Source organism: Apium graveolens, chromosome 6 (genome assembly GCF_009905375.1).
Source record: "Apium graveolens cultivar Ventura chromosome 6, ASM990537v1, whole genome shotgun sequence".
In the NCBI taxonomy this organism is placed as follows: Eukaryota; Viridiplantae; Streptophyta; class Magnoliopsida; order Apiales; family Apiaceae; genus Apium; species Apium graveolens.
Window position 1 is genome coordinate 69,433,747 of NC_133652.1, and position 18,131 is coordinate 69,451,877.

At 39.6% G+C, this 18,131-nt stretch overlaps 1 non-coding gene across 1 annotated transcript; it reads right to left on the bottom strand.

Moving 5' to 3' along the window:
• Positions 1-16,729: 16,729 nt before the first annotated feature.
• LOC141670018 (small nucleolar RNA R71) lies at positions 16,730-16,836 on the bottom strand. Its single transcript, XR_012554269.1, has one exon. It is a non-coding gene; the product is annotated as a small nucleolar RNA R71 (small nucleolar RNA).
• Positions 16,837-18,131: the final 1,295 nt, after the last annotated feature.

The following is an 18,131-nucleotide window of genomic DNA, read 5'->3' on the forward strand; positions in this document are numbered from 1 at the left end:
AAGCTTAGGCATAAGTATAAATGTTAATATTGAATTGATTGGGGCTGTTATGATGTGATAAGGATGGACTTTGGTTGTATGAATGGGTTGAGGTTGAATTGTGATGGTTTTTGAATGGTTTAAATTTGGGAAATCGCGTAAATATAGCCGTCGTAATGTCCGATTTACTTTAGACTGCTTTTGTTCATAACATTAGGACCCGAGAACCCCCTGCTAGATGTTGACCATTGCCATTTTTAGATAGTTCATGTTACGAGCTTCGTTTTGATATGTAGTTCGTTTGATTCCGATATACGGTTTAGGAGAAACGACCGTGTTAAGTAACGGCGTTTCGCGAACGAAACTTTTCCCCTCGCCTTACTTTGAAACATAGGTTAAAGACGAAAAAGGGTTAATTAATGTATGAAACAATTATGGTAAGAGTGTTAGGCAGTTGGTAAGACACCCGCGAAAGAATCGCCTTAAAACCCGTAATGGTTAATTTATTCAAAATGGTGGAGCCGAGGGTACTCGAGTGACTTAAGAGAATCAGTGAACGCAAAACGAGCGTTAGAGTCTAAGTTGGTTAAAGTATAGATTTACAAGTGACTTTGATTTAATTCCAACTTACTTGTTGTTTATAGGTTACCAGACTCGTCTCGAGCCTTTTATCACCCCCAGTCGTTCAGGCAAGTTTTCTATCCGTTATATTGTTGTTGTGATGTATACGCTTGTATATGCATTATCTTGTAGTAGATACATGATGGTTATATTAGCAAATTCTTGCGATATATTGTAGCATGCTGATATGGTATATATATGCATGCCTGTTTTGTATTCTTGCCATATATATCTGTTGGTTCAGTTGATAATACCTATGCTAGAGATAAGCGATATTTGAGTTAACCTTAGTATAGGGGATAAAAAGGTGAACATATTTCTAAACCGGGAGTCGAGGATCCCGAGTATATTTTGTATATATCTATATATATATATATTTTATATACATATATATGGTAATAGTTTTCAAAACTATTAATCGAATAAGGTTTATTCGATAACTTTATTTTATTAATGAATATTATCTTGAATATTCATTCGAGGACTTATGACTCCTTTATATTATTTATTGAATATTACTTGGATATTTATTTGAGGATGTATGACTCCTTTATTTTATTTAATGAATATTATTTATAATATTCATTCGAGGTATTATGACTCCGCTTATTATTTATTAATATTCTTTATTTATTAAAGAATAATGTTCGATAATCAAACTTACTTTTGATATTCAAATAAAGATATTACTTTCGTATAAGTATATCTTTGATTATTTACTATTCATTTCAAGTATAAGTTTTCCAACTTCTACCTCAATTACTCTTTATGGGAATATTATTTAAATAATAATATCCAGATATTTCTTTTTATTGAGACTGATTTACTTTATTAAATCAGCATTATTCCAAACACTCTTTAAAGTGTTTTTGAGTCTTTAAAATGATTTTTAAAAGTTAGAGCGGATCCCAAAACTCATTTTTATATTTAAGATCCTCCTTTCGAAGGGGATTTAAATACTCGCTCAAAACCTGAGGGATCCGGCTCTGTGGTGTGTTTTATATTCGCAACAAGGTTGCTATCTTGATAAAAGAGTTTTTGATTACTTACCCAATACTCGGGAAGTAAAATTCTTGGAACAAGTTAATCCATTAACAGGCATCGCCTGGGAAATATCGGTGAGTTTTCCTTTCCAACTAGATACGACTTCTTGGTGGAGCCGTATCAACAAGTTTCTACTTGGGGAAAGTGGGGACGAGCTTTACGTTTCAGAGTCATGGATTTCATCTGAACTAGGAGTGGCGTAAGTGGCCGAGTAGCGCCGGCCCAGCCATATTATTATATTGGCCCAAATGGCCTGGAAGTTCCGCTACGACGGTCCATTCCTTAGGAGTTCAGTGTTCGGTTGACAAGTAAATCCGACAGGTTCTCCTCTACATGTAGAAAATGGTGGGGTTGTACTACTACTACTGATCATCGTAAGTGGTCTTCCTGGCGCGGCAAACTCCCGTAATGAGTTCATCATCCATTTGGATAATTCTGCAACACTACCCGTAGCATTTCGATCGAAAGGCTACTAATGGGTGGTTGTCGAAGCATTGACAGGGTCAAACAGTTTTATTGGTGTATCCATTGAATGAAGTATCTCGTAACTTCATTTCTTTTCAAAATATTTCAAAGATCAAATATTTTCAAGTTTTATTTATGGTCTCATCTATGGGATGACCTCGTGAATCTTATAATACTTTGAACAGTAGTAGTTCAAGTAGATTTCTAAAAATGGTATAAGTATAGTGAAGTAATTGGTAACTTCATCTTCTTTTAAAACTTATATCTAGTAAGTAATTATCGTACACATGATAAAAGATTCTAGTAAGTATCCATTTAGATACTTGTATTATTGTTATCGCTATATATTATCTTGCGAGCTGTAAGGCTCACTCTTGCTTTATTTTTTCATCACACAACAATAGTTAGGAAAGATGGCCAGACTCCAGCAGACCCAGCGCAAGCGCATAGGAAGCGTCCCGCGTCTTTCCGTTGATGTTGTAGCTGCTATAGCTGCAGAGGTAGATCTATTGGTAGATCAGGCATTCTACTTTTGAGAATTAATTATGTATAATTATAACTTATGGCAGATAATGGCAATTAACTGTAAATTTATCAAGTAATCATTTTGGGTTGTAATAACTTTTAATTGTGGATTCAAGGACTTGTACTTATTTCAATTTCATCTCTGAGACTATAACGGGTTGTGGTGTGTGTTAGTGTGGGGTCATAGCATAAGGTTATTTATTAATTAAGTGAAGTGATATTGTGGAAAGAAAGACCGTGATAACCCGGATCCCTGACCCCGGATCTGGGGGTGTTACAGAAATGGTATCAGAGCTAAGCGTTATAAACCTCAGAGATGATGCGACGATATAATAACAAACTCACAAAGATAATAAGAACTCTTGCCAAGTTCATGGTCGGACTACTTAATGTAGTGCTGACAGTTAAAACCCTTGCGGGAAACCTTATAAGTATCATGATAGTAACTTAGCTCGTTTAATGTGTAGGCGCCTGAGATAGAGGACCCTGAGATGTTCGAGTGTGAGCATGATGAGGCACTGCTAGATGTTGAGGATCAGGAGGAGCCTGAGATGGAGGAGGATGAGGAGGACCCCTCAGAGGAGTCAGAGACAGAGGTCATTGCTATTTCAGATGAGGAGGACCCCTCAGAGGAGTCAGAGACAGAGGTCATTGCTATTCCAGATGAGGAGGACCCGGATGAGGTCCCAGTAGCTGAGGAGCCTGTCGGACCTATGGTAGTGTATGCTGGTACCCCTTTACTCACACTTTCGGTGGTCAGAGCTCCTACCCCTCCATCACTATCTTGGATCCCTTATGATGACAGCTCAGAGACCCATACTTCCGAGCCTAGGCAGACTGAGGAGGCACCCCCAGCGGCTCCGGATTCACCACCTCTTGACCCTGCCCATAGGCAGTCTTCGTTAGCCCACGGCTATGTTCAGGATGTACTGAGGACCCGAGTGGCTGTTGCTGAGGCCTGACTAGATGAGGCCAGGAGGGAGTTGGATGCGGAGAGGGCGGGTAGGCGTACCCGAGCTTATGAGACTAGGGCTTCTATACCCCGATCCTTGAGGAGGGAGCTTACGGGGATAGAGCTCACGTCCCGAGCGAGGCTCAGATCGCTCCAGGGGGACAGGCATGGTAGGATCTCCAGGCGGCAGGCCGACTATATCTTCCGTCGTGTGATGGAAAGGGTACGGGAGCTGACTCGCTCCGTTGTGTGATTCAGGATTGACGATGGAATAGTCTAGTTGTCTAGTTAGTCGAGGCCATAGTAAGAGCCAATTTTCCGGGATAGTTGACTTGTATATAGCATCCCTTTTTCTGACTAGACAGATAGACTCTTGCGTATCACTTTTGGGACAGATGGCTGTAGCACTGTTGTACTTTTGACCAGATCAAACTATGTATTTCTCGCATTATGTATATATTTGTTTCCTTTCGGTTCAGTTCCTTAGTAACGAGATCACTGTTCTTATCCTTATTATTACTGCACTTCTTATTAGAACTGTCATAAAATAATAGAATTGCGATATACGTTCTCCCCATTATAAGAGTTGTGCAAGTCACAATGTTGTATATGATTGTGACCTAACGTTGAAATTCCCAATAATTTTTTTTATTATTAGAATCATGCCGCCAAGAAAGATTGGAACTAGGGCGAACCCTGGATCTGAGGACCAGGAAAGCCATAATCAGGACAATAGAAACCAGGAACACAGTGAATAGGAAGATGAGGATTATGTGGAACAGGATGACTCCCTGTATGAAGAGGAAGAGGAAACATATGATGTTGAGGGATTTGAGATAGAGGCTAAAGAAGGAGAAACTGAGGTTGAGCAACCAGTACCAAACCCAGACATGGATCCCATGGGCCAGTTCATGCAACTCCTAAGGCAGAACTTGGAACGTCAACCCAACCCACCCCCTCAAGGAAATAACAATGCTGTGGCAAACTCTTTCAGGGCTTTTAAGTCCCTTAAGCCCCCTGAGTTCCACGGATCAGCCGACCCAGTTGAGGCAAGGGCATGGTTAAAGGAAATGGAGAAATCCTCTGAGATTCTGAGTATCGATGAGGCACAGAAGACTGTATTTGCTACCTACCTTCTGAAAGGAGAGGCTAACTACTGGTGGGAGGCCAAGAAAAACATGGAGACAGATGCTATCATAACCTGGGAGAGGTTCAGTCAGTTATTTCTGGGAAAGTATTTTCCGAGGTTTATGGAAAACCAGATGGAGCTCAAGTTCTTGGAGCTAAAGCAGAATAACTTGTCTGTAGCAGAGTACGAAGCGAAATTTACTGAGTTATCAAGGTTTGTGCCGGAGTTTGTGAGCACCGAGGAAAAGAAAGCTAGGAGGTTTCAGCAGGGACTGAAACCATGGATTCAGAATAGGGTGGAAATCCTTGAGCTAACGGATTATGCCACTCTGGTGCAAAAGGCAACGATTGTAGAAGCCGGAAGTGAACAGATGCAGAAGAAAAGGGAGAAGAAGGGAATAAAGAGGAAAAGTATGAGCATGGGTGGAGGTTCCGCAGGAAGGAGCTTCCCAACTAGATTTAATCGAGGAGCAGTGTCCCTATCGGGAAAGAACACTGGGTTTAAGCGGCCAATGAGCGTGAGTGTGAGCCAGAGCGGCCAGAAGTCAAGAATGTCCTATTCCAACCAGTCTCGACCCCCATTGCCATCCTGTAACACTTGTGGAAGGATGCACACTGGGGAGTGTAAAGGAAAGCCAGTAACCTGCTTTAAGTGTGGGCAATTGGGTCACTATTCTCACAAATGCCCTTCGTCAGCCCCTGCCGTCATTCCAACCACCACTTGTCATCAGTGTGGACGTCCGGGTCATTGGAAGAGGGAATGCCCAATGAACAAACCAGCAGCTTCAGGAGCCAGCATGGCTGCCTCCAATAAGCCACCTACTGCAAGGACTTTCAACATGACAGTCCAGTATGCTATGAAAGATTCAGATGTGATAGCAGGTACCCTTTCTCTAAATTCAGTCAGTGCAAACGTTTTATTTGATTCGGGAGCAACTAAATCTTTTATATCAAGGGACTTTGCGCGTAAATTAAGACTTAAGGCTGAACCCCTGATAGAACCCTTACAAGTAGAAATAACCAATCATGAAATTATTCCTGTTAACCAGATTCACCCAGCCTGTGAGATAGGCATAGGGGAACAATCTTTTAGTGTTGATCTGATCCCTTTTAAATTAGGGGAGTTTGATGTAATTTTGGGAATGGACTGGCTATTTAGCAATGATGCTCAGATAGACTGTAAAGGGAAGAAAGTTAAGTTAAATATCCCAGGAAAGAAAGAAGTTATATTTAGAGGAAAGAGGCAGACGCAAAATTTTTTGACTATAGCCCAGGCCAGAAGGATGCTACGAAAAGGAAATGAGGCTTACCTAGCCTATGTGGTGGACAGCAGAAGGAGGTGCCCAACTTACAAGATATTCCGGTAGTCAATGAATTTGAAGACGTATTCCCACAAGACCTTCCGGGATTACCACCCGATAGAGTGATTGAATTTGCTATTGAATTGGCCCCAGGGACGGTGCCAGTTTCAAAAGTACCTTACCGGTTAGCCCCGTTAGAAATGAAGGAATTAGCTATCCAATTGCAGGAACTCTTGGATAAGGGTATGATAAGACCCATTGTGTCTCCGTGGGGAGCACCAGTTTTATTTGTTAAGAAGAAAGATGGGAGCATGAGGCTGTGCATCGACTATCGAGAGTTGAACAAGCTAACCATAAAGAACAGGTACCCATTACCTAGAATAGACGATCTATTTGACCAGCTAAAGGATGCTCTTTATTTTTCCAAGATCGACCTGAGAACTGGATATCACCAACTAAAGATTAAACTCTAAGATATTTCCAAGACAGCGTTCCGTACCAGGTATGGCATTATGAGTTCTTGGTAATGTCCTTTGGATTAACCAACGCCCCAGCGGCTTTCATGGATTTAATGAATAGAGTATTTAAGAAGTACTTGGACAAGTGTGTGATAGTTTTTATCGATGATATTTTGATCTACTCCAGGACTGAGGCAGAACATGCAGAGCATTTGAGGATAGCACTAGGAATACTCAGAGATGAACAGTTATTTGCCAAATTCTCGAAGTGTGAATTCTGGCAGAATGAAGTACAGTTTTTAGGACATGTGATCAATAAAAAAGGAGTATTGGTCGACCCCTCCAAGATAGAGGCGGTCTCAAATTGGGAAAGGCCAACCACACCCACAGAGATAAGGAGTTTCATAGGATTGGCCGGCTACTATCGTAGATTTGTACAGGACTTTGCGAAGATCGCAGCCCCTTTGACACGACTTACTTGTAAGACAGAGAAGTTTGAATGGACGGAGAAATGTGAGAACAGTTTTCAGGAATTAAAGAAAAGGTTGGTAACGGCCCCGGTGTTAGCATTGCCGGACGGAAAAGGAGATTTTGTGATATATAGTGACGCGTCGCACAAAGGATTAGGATGTGTGCTTATGCAGCACGGTAAGGTGATTGCGTATGCGTTGAGACAACTGAAGGAATACGAGATTAGATATCCTACTCATGACCTTGAGCTTGCGGCAATAGTATTTGCCTTAAAAATTTGGAGGCACTACTTGTATGGAGAGAAGTGCGAGATTTTCACAGACCATAAGAGCCTCAAGTACATATTTACGCAGAAAGAGCTCAACATGCGCCAGAGGAGATGGTTAGAACTAATCAAGGACTATGATTGTGAGATTCTCTATCATCCGGGGAAAGCCAATGTGGTGGCTGACGCCCTTAGTAGAAAGGAAATACTCAGAATGATAACGACTTCGGAAGAATTGATAAGGGATTTTGAGAGAATGGAAATAGAAGTAAAGGTAACCGGAACCGGAACTGAAAAGCTTTTTGAGATCTCAATGCAGCCAGAGTTATTGGAAAAGATCCGATTGTGCCAAGAGAAAATAATGAATGAAGGCAGAAAGTCAATGACTGGAGAGGAGATCCATACTGAGAAAGATGATAAAGGGATAATGAGGTACTCCTACCGGATTTGGGTTCCGAACGTTCAAGAGCTTAAAGATGAGATTTTGGATGAAAGTCATAGTTCAAGGTATTCCATTCACCCGGGAAGTACCAAGATGTATAGGGATTTGAAGGAATATTACTGGTGGCCCAACATGAAGAGGGACGTAGCAGAATGGGTAAACAAATGTTTGACTTGCCAAAGTGTAAAGGCAGAGCACCAGAGACCCAATGGACTTTTACGACCCCTGGAGATTCCCGAGTGGAAATGGGAACAGATAGCGATGGATTTTGTTGTAGGCTTGCCAAGGACGAAAGCCAATCATGACGCCATATGGGTAATTATAGACCGACTGACAAAGTCAGCTCATTTCATTCCTATCAATGAGAGATACACAGTCAATAGACTGGTGGACATTTACCTTAAGGAAATAGTGACGCGACATGGAGTCCCAGCGTCCATTGTCTCAGACCGAGACCCCAGGTTCAACTCCAGATTTTGGAGGAGCTTTCAAGAATGTGCGGGGACCAAGTTAAATATGAGTACCGCGTACCATCCCCAGACGGATGGGCAGAGTGAAAGGACCATCCAGACACTTGAAGATATGTTGAGAGTCTGTGCAATAGACCTTAAAGGAAGTTGGGATGATCATTTGCCGTTGATCGAGTTTTCTTATAACAATAGCTTTCATGCTAGCATCGGAATACCGCCTTATGAGGCCCTGTACGGAAGAAGGTGTCGATCTCCCTTATACTGGGATGAAGTAGGAGAGCGGAAGATGCTCGGACCCGAAGTGGTCCAAAGGACCAAAGATATAGTGGATCTTATCAGAGGACGGCTTGTAGCAGCCCAAGACAGACAGAAGAAATATGCAGACCTAGCCCGAAAGGATAAGGAATATGAAGTTGGGGACTTAGTACTGCTAAAGGTATCCCCTTGGAAGGGATTAATGAGATTTAGAAAGAAAGGAAAACTAAGTCCAAGATACATTGGACCTTTTGAGATATTAAGACGGATTGGAAAGTTAGCTTACGAGCTAGCCTTACCCCCTAACTTGCAACAAGTTCATAATGTGTTCCATGTGTCAATGCTAAGGAAGTATCATCGGGATGCCAGACACATAGTGGAGTACGAGCAGGTGGATATGCAACCAGATCTGACTTACGTGGAGAAGCCAGTAAGGATTATAGATAAGAAGGAGCAGGTGCTTTGGAACAAAGTGATCAAGCTAGTCAGAGTACTATGGCAGAATCATAATGTAGAAGAATCAACTTGGGAACTAGAGAGCGCAATGCTAGAAAAGTACCCCCATTTGTTTTCTATTTGATTCCGGGACGGAATCCTTTTAAGGAGGGGAGACTGTAATAACCCCCAAAATTTTCAACTTTTTGTAACCCTTATGAATAGTGTTTTAGCTGAATGAGAAAACTTTTCATGCCACACTATGTAGGGGTTCTGTTATGGATATTCTGAGATTTTATTAGTACTCTACATGGTATATAAGTGTATGTAAAGATCGTCAGAATCCAATACCGAACACTTTGATTTTTCCTGGAAATCCACTAGATACGGAAAGAATTGAGTATAAGGTAACATGATAAAAAGGATTTAAATTAAAGGATTATAAGAGAGGATCATAAAAGGAATATAATATATTGAGAAAGGTTAAGGGAACCTAAGTAATAAGATCCCGGGTATGATCCCTCAAACGATAAACGAAAACGAAAATTAAGCGAACCGTATAACAGATCAGCGGTCATTAGGAAAACAATTAGGAAGTTAATCAAAGGGATTAGAGAGGATGATGTCACCCAACCAATGGGAAGAGGACAAGGATGGGAAGATGACATCATAGCATGACATAAGCATGACATAAGAAGGAAGGAAATGTGGTGGATTGTTAACCACACAAAACCAAGGTTAAATTGGTAATTAATTAAAAACAAATCAAATATTCAACCAACCAAGCCAAACAAATCATTTCATCAAAACAAAAGAAATCTATTCTCTTCAACAAAAGCTTGCTCTCGGCTTTTTCATTTTCAAGAAGCAAGAAATTTCAAAACTCAAGATCAAGGCTTCCTAAATTGGTAAGATAATTCCCTAATCATCCTTATGCATAGTTATGGCTATATCATGAGTTTAAGCACCCCATTCATTCTCAATCTTCTTCAATAAATCAATGAAGAAGACAATGAATAGTGATTTCAAAGTTTTTAACTTGAATTTTCTTGTTTTCCTTTAAGATCCAAGCATCCCTAAGACTTCTCAAGGCTTCTTAAGGCTTCCTAGCTACTCCCACCACTTCAAGGAAGGTATATCATCTCCAAACCCTAGATTCCTTTGTATAATAAGATGATTTTGATTATTATGGTGATATAGTAGCTTAATGCTTGTGGTTTAGAGTTTGGGTTGGAGTGGTAGTGAAATGGAATGGTGAATCTTGTTGTTTTGGTTAAAAGAACTTAAGTATAGTTAAATTCAAGCTTAGGCATAAGTATAAATGTTAATATTAAATTTATTGGGGCTGTTATGATGTGATAAGGATGGACTTTGGTTGTACGAATGGGTTGAGGTTGAATTGTGATGGTTTTTGAATGGTTTAAATTTGGGAAATCGCGTAAACATAGCCGTCGTAATGTCCGATTTACTTTAGACTGCTTTTGTTCATAACATTAGGACCCGAGAACCCCCTGCTAGATGTTGACCATTGCCATTTTTAGATAGTTCATGTTACGAGCTTCGTTTTGATATGTAGTTCGTTTGATTCTGATATACGGTTTAGGAGAAACGACCGTTTCAAGTAACGACGTTTTGCGAACGAAACTTTTCCCCTCGCCTTACTTTGAAACATAGGTTAAAGACCAAAGAGGGTTAATTAATGTATGAAACAATTATGGTAAGAGTGTTAGGCAGTTGGTAAGACACCCGCAAAAGAATCGCCTTAAAACCCGTAATGGTTAATTTATTAAAAATGGTGGAGCCGAGGGTACTCGAGTGACTTAAGAGAATCTGTGAGCGCAAAACGAGCGTTAGAGTCTAAGTTGGTTAAAGTATAGATTTATAAGTGACTTTGGTTTAATTCCAACTTACTTGTTGTTTATAGGTTACCAGACTCGTCCCGAGCCTTTTATCACCCCCAGTCGTTCAGGCAAGTTTTCTATCCGTTATACTGTTGTTGTGATGTATACGCTTGTATATGCATTATCTTGTAGTAGATGCATGATGGTTATATTAGCAAATTCTTGCGATATATTGTAGCATGCTGATATGGTATATATATGCATGCCTGTTTCGTATTCTTGCCATATATATCTGTTGGTTCAGTTGATAATACCTATGCTAGAGATAAGCGGTATTTGAGTTACCCTTAGTATAGGGGATAAAAAGGTGAACATATTTCTAAACCGGGAGTCGAGGATCCCGAGTAGATTTTGTATATATATATATATATTATATATATATATATGGTAATAGTTTTCAAAACTATTAATCGAATAAGGTTTATTCGATAACTTTATTTTATTAATGAATATTATCTTGAATATTCATTCGAGGACTTATGACTCCTTTATATTATTTATTAAATATTACTTGGATATTCATTTGAGGATGTATGACTCCTTTATTTTATTTAATGAATATTATTTATAATATTCATTCGAGGTATTATGACTCCGCTTATTATTTATTAATATTCTTTATTTATTAAAGAATAATGTTCGATAATCAAACTTACTTTTGATATTCAAATAAAGATATTACTTTCGTATAAGTATATCTTTGATTATTTACTATTCATTTCAAGTATAAGTTTTCCAACTTCTACCTCAATTACTCTTTATGGGAATATTATTTAAATAATAATATCCAGATATTTCTTTTTATTGAGACTGATTTACTTTATTAAATCAGCATTATTCCAAACACTCTTTAAAGTGTTTTCGAGTCTTTAAAATGATTTTTAAAAGTTAGAGCGGATCCCAAAACTCATTTTTATATTTAAGATCCTCCTTTCGAAGGGGATTTAAATACTCGCTCAAAACCTGAGGGATCCGGCTCTGTGGTGTGTTTTATATTCGCAACAAGGTTGCTGTCTTGATAAAAGAGTTTTTGATTACTTACCCAATACTCGGGAAGTAAAATTCTTGGAACAAGTTAATCCATTAACAGGCATCGCCTGGGAAATATCGGTGAGTTTTCCTTTCCAACTAGATACGACTTCTTGGTGGAGCCGTATCAACAAGTTTCTACTTGGAGAAAGTGGGGACGAGCTTTATGTTTCAGAGTCATGGATTTCATCTGAACTAGGAGTGGCGTAAGTGGCCGAGTAGCGCCGGCCCAGCTGTATTATTATATTGGCCCAAATGGCCTGGAAGTTTCGCTAAGGCGGTCCATTCCTTAGGAGTTTAGTGTTCGGTTGACAAGTAAATCCGACAGGTTCTCCTCTACATGTAGAAAATGGTGGGGTTGTACTACTACGACTGATCATCGTAAGTGGTCTTCCTGGCGCGGCAAACTCCCGTAATGAGTTCATCATCCATTTGGATAATTCTGCAACACTACCCGTAGCATTTCGATCGAAAGGCTACTAATGGGTGGTTGCCGAAGCATTGACAGGGTCAAACAGTTTTATTGGTGTATCCATTGAATGAAGTATCTCGTAACTTCATTTCTTTTCAAAATATTTCAAAGATCAAATATTTTCAAGTTTTATTTGTGGTCTCATCTATGGGATGACCTCGTGAATCTTATTATACTTTGAACAGTAGTAGTTCAAGTAGATTTCTAAAAATGGTATAAGTATAGTGAAGTAATTGGTAACTTCATCTTCTTTTAAAACTTATATCTAGTAAGTAATTATCTTACACATGATAAAAGATTCTAGTAAGTATCCATTTAGATACTTGTATTATTGTTATCGCTATATATTATCTTGCGAGCTGTAAGGCTCACTCTTGCTTTATTTCTTCATCACACAACAATAGTTAGGAAAGATGGCCAGACTCCAGCAGACCCAGCGCAAGCGCGTGGGAAGCGTCCTGCGTCTTCCCGTTGATGTTGTAGCTGCTATAGCTGCAGAGGTAGATCTATTGGTAGATCAGGCATTCTACTTTTGAGAATTAATTATGTATAATTATAACTTGTGGCAGATAATGGCAATTAACTTTAAATTTATCAAGTAATCATTTTGGGTTGTAATAACTTTTAATTGTGGATTCAAGGACTTGTACTTATTTCAATTTCATCTCTGAGACTATAACGGGTTGTGGTGTGTGTTAGTGTGGGGTCACAGTATAAGGTTATTTATTAATTAAGTGAAGTGATATTGTGGAAAGAAAGACCGTGACGACCCGGATCCCTGACCCCGGATCTGGGGGTGTTACAACTTTAGTCCTGATCGCTGAACTCAACGCAATCCCGACTGGGGGCAACAAAAGCGCAAATTCTTCTAAAGACAACCTACTTTAGTCCTGATCACTGAACTCAACGCAATCCGGACTGAGGGGCAAGAAAATCTCAAATTCTTCTAAGGACAACCAACCTTAGTCCTGATTGGCTAAACTCAACGCAATCCGGACTGGGGGCAAGAAAATCACAAATTCTTCTAAAGACAACAATCAAAAACATGTTCTTCAAACAAGCCCAACCTTACTCCCCCATCCAGAAAATCTGCATAAGGGAGTGGGGGCACATGATAGCATATGTAGCTCCTGTAAGGACTAGGCCCGGACTCCTAACTCAGTCCAGTCCCGCACACTACTAGTCCTGACTAGCCCAATCCCGCAAGCCCAATCTTTGGAAATCCCAGCACGTGAGGCACTTGCCTAAGCACATGATAGGGACAACTGTCACCTATCAATTATGAGAATAATCAGGGCACGTGTCAGAGGATCCTTAGAACATTCATCGGCCAGTCCCGCGCTGCCACGTATAAAGCATCCACTCCATCCAGGTGTTCTTCACTCCTAGAACCAATGGCTATAATTCAAAGGTACCAACCCCAAAACCTTATCCTTGGGCTATATATAGCCCAAGAAGGTGAGGTTTTGGGGTTAATCACTCTATCACACTCATATACACACATAGTCACCTTGCATTCTTATCTATCTTCATCTTCCCCAAAAGCGAGTAAGATACTCTCACACCGGCGCCGCGGGACCTAAACCCCCCTTTCGGTGTTGTTTTGTAGGAGACCCACGACAGCTACACCTCCACAGCGGCGAAGGATCCAGACACGGCATCGAAGGAGCAGTCCCGCCACCAGGAGTTATCAATGATGTGTGTTTATTTGTTATATTAGTACGATCAGGTGTGAATGATTTCTTTGATGTAGACATTTAGTTGTTTTTTATAGACTCTTAAGCCGACTATGTTGTTTATGTAATTCGAATAAACGATTCAGCTAGTTTGTGTATATCTCATTCGTGCTTATTCTTGAGCATGATTGATTGAATGTAGTTATGTTGATTCTATACAGGATGTGTTTACTGATATATTGAAGAAAAGTATTATGTAGACAGACACGCACATATTGGTGTTGTTGTTAGTGGTAAGCGTTCATCTGAATTACATATTCGTCCACCCAACGATTCCTTGTATACTATAAATGAAACACATAGTAAGAAGGAGAAATGTAAATAAGTTATTATGTAGGAAAAATATGCAAATTGTGTACAATATAGTGCAGAATGCTAGATAATAAAACTGCATATCATTTTGCAAAAAAAAGAACTACAGAAAATTCTGCAAAATATGCCCAAAAAATTGTACAAAACTGGATTTTAAAGCTGTATAGCAATTTGAACAAAAAATGCAATTTTTCTTTTTATAAAGTGTGTTGTTAAATTTCTGGGATGTTAAGACAACATAATAGAAGTTTAGTAGGCCATTTCTGATATTGGTTGTTAGTATAAATTTGGATATATTGTTTCGAATCATTATTATGTCGGGACTTTTAAGTTTGACATTGACATAGCAGGTTGTGTTGAGTGGCATTTATGACACTTTATAATGCTCTAATAAACTTTGAATTGATGCGTTTGTACTCAAGTTGTTAAGTGTTTTGACATGTTTTTTAGTGTTTTTGCATTTAAGACATTATCTAGGTAGTCAGGTGAATTAGCATTGTTTTGGTGCTAATTTGTTGTCAAGGTGATGTTGGAATAAAAGCTCGTGGAAAGCCGGCTGAAATCTGCAAGAAAAAAAAAGAAGTCATGTTTTGGCAGAAGCCCAGCACGCCCGCGCTGATCAAGCACGCAGCCGCGCCCAAACTTTAGAGAGCCAGGGCGCCCGCGCTGATCAAGCGTGCGGTCGCGCTAGGTCGGGTTTCAAGAATCCTGTTTTAAATAGAAGACTAATTTCTGGACTTCTCTGCTGATTAGGGCTTCTATATAATAACTTAAGGTCATTTTTAATAAGATATCAAGCCAGAGACATAACAAGGAGAGCTATAAGAAGACCGTTGTAGCACGATTCAACGAAGACGAAGAAGATCTTATTTTTACTTGTGAATCTTTGTTCTAAGTTGTAGCTTGGATGCGAGTTTTCTTATTTTTGAACCTTACTCTTGTTTCGTACTTGGTTTTATTTATTCGTTATAAAGACTACGTTTATTATACCATGCTTTCATCGGAACCCACGTTGATGATGAGTCCGATTATGGGTTAATCATTATTGTGGGGATCTAGCGGATTTATTTATGGATTTTGTTAGTTAAATTGTTTCGATGCCTTAGTATGTGGTGATTGTATGATAACCTAGTATTGGTTGTGCGTATTCGTCTTATGAGCGTCGCGAACTTATAAGATAGTGTGTTAATTCTTAATGAACTGAAAGTAAATTTAAGGATTTAGAACTTGCCATGCTAGCATAGGTTCATGTATTTGTTATGCATGATTTGTGGGTAATTTTAGCCATCTTACTTGCCCTTTGTAATCAAGATAGATAACTTGTGCTTAAACCGTTATGTTGTCAAATTCTATAGACATATAGGGTCTCAATATAATTGGTGTCTATTCAGCTTCCATCTCTTTTGTGGATGTCTGGTAGTATGGTATTTGTGCAATGAAAGTTGGCGTTTATCAGTTTCGTGTTATCTGATTAGAGTCATCACCATTGCATGCTAAGGTTAAGAACAATAAGGCTATTGAATGAAGTATTTAATGAAGTTAGAATCCCATGTTTGTCATATATATTAATTCAGTCAATCTTATTCTCTTAGTTATAATTGTTAGTTTAATTCTTAGTTATAAACAATCTCAATTTGTTATCATCTTAGCATTCAATAATAACCATACATTGTTGCTTAAGTGCGTGAATTAATTAGTTAACCAAGCCAGTCTCTGTGGGAACGAACTTGAAAAGATTATATACTACTTGTGAAATCGTATACTTGTGTGTATTATTAGCGTGTGTTTAGCGACTAACAAGTTTTTGGCGCCGCTGCCGGGGACTGCAGTGTTAATTTATAGTTTATGTGCTTTCCGTCAGTGGTCGTTAATGTTCATTGAATCGGACATTGTTACTTATTCATTTCCTTGCATTATTTTAGGTACTCTAGCGAGGGTGTATGCATACGCGTTCGCGTACTCGTAAGAGAAAACTGGATAAAGCCGAAGAAAAAGTTATGGTAGTTCGAAAGGAAGTTTTTGAAGAAGAAAAGAATGTAGAAGAAGAAGAGAAAGTCGAGGAATCAGCTTTAATAGAGATGGGTAATCAAGTAGAAAATCCTAAGGCTTTGATGGACTATTCTCAGCCTAAGATCAATGACATTCAGTCAAGCATCATCAGGCCAGCCATCAGGGCTAACACATTTGAGATCAAGTCAAGCACGATTCAGATGATACAGAACTCAGTTCAGTTTGAGGGTTCTCCTATTGAAGACCCCAACATGCACATCAAGGATTTCATCGAGATCTGCGATACTTTCAAGTTCAATGATGTGACTGAAGATGATATCAAGTTGTGACTCTTCCCGTTCTCTCTGAGGGACAAAGCTAAGTGCTGGTTACATTCTCTACCAGCAGGGTCAATCGCCACTTGGGAGGATCTTGCTCAAAAGTTTCTCACTAAATTCTTCCCTATGGCGAAGACTGCTACAATCAGGATTGCTCTTACTCAGTTTGCTCAACAAACTGGAGAATCTCTGTGTGAGGCTTGGGATCGATATAAGGAGATGCTAAGGAAGTGCCCACACCATGGCATGCCTGATTGGATGATTATCAACTATTTTTATAATGGATTGAGTGCTACTTCTAGACCCATGCTCGATGCAGCATAAGGAGGAGCCTTGTGGGCTAAGAGCTACGATGAAGCTTATAAACTTATTGAACTGATGGCTGCTAATAAGTATCAAAATCCTTCCCAGCGACTGACTCAGGGAAAGGTAGCAGGAATTCTGGAGTTGGATGCAGCAACTGCTATTATTGCCCAACTTAAGGCTTTGACGATGAAGATGGACACTTTCGCTAATTATGGAGTTAATCAAATTACTAGTGTCTGTGAGCTTTGTACTGGTGCCCATGAGACTGATCAGTGTGCAATTTCTAGTGAATCCGCTCGGTTCGTGAGCAACTTTCAGCGCTCGCAGCAACATGTGCCAGCCACTTATCATCCCAACAACCGAAATCATCCTAATTTCAGTTGGAGCAACACTCAAAATGCGGTTCAACAGCCTTATCAGTAGTATTCAGCTAAGCAGTACAACCCCCCTGGTTTTCAGCAACCGTAATATGCATCGAGACAACAACTCCAGCTGCAACAAGCTAATGAAAAATCTGAATTAGAGGAGTTGAAGCTTATGTGCAAAAGTCAAGCTATTTCTATGAAGACCTTGAAAAATCAAATTGGGAAAATTGCCAATGCCTTGCTAAATCGTCAGCCTGGTATACTACCTAGTGACACTGAAGTGCCAGGAAAGAGGGAAGCTAAGGAGCAGGTAAAGGCAATCACTTTGAGGTCTGGAAAGGTTGCGAATCCTGAACAAACTCAAGTGTTGACTGAAGAAGCTGGAGCTGAAAAAGAAGTAGAGCAGCAGGAAGTAGAAGTGGAACCGAGTAAGACTACTGTTAAGCACACTCCTCCTGAGGGTAATACAGGGGAGAAACAGATCTATCCTCCACCGCCTTTTCCTAAGCGGCTGCAGAAGAAAAATCTGGACAAGCAATTTGAGAAGTTTCTGGAGGTGTTCAAGAAACTTCATATCAACATACCTTTCGCAGAGGCTCTTGAGCAGATACCTAGTTATGCAAAGTTTATGAAAGGTATTCTCTCTCGGAAGGTGAAGCTAAATGATTTAGAGACTGTCGCTCTCACAGAGGAATGCATTGTTGTGCTACAACAGAAGTTACCTCCAAAGCTTAAAGATCCAGGAAGTTTCACTATTCCGTGTACTATTGGAAAAATGTCTTTTGATAGATGCTTATGTGATTTGGGAGCTAGTATCAATCTGATGCCTTTATCAATCTTCAAGCAGTTGGACTTACCTGATCCAAAACCGA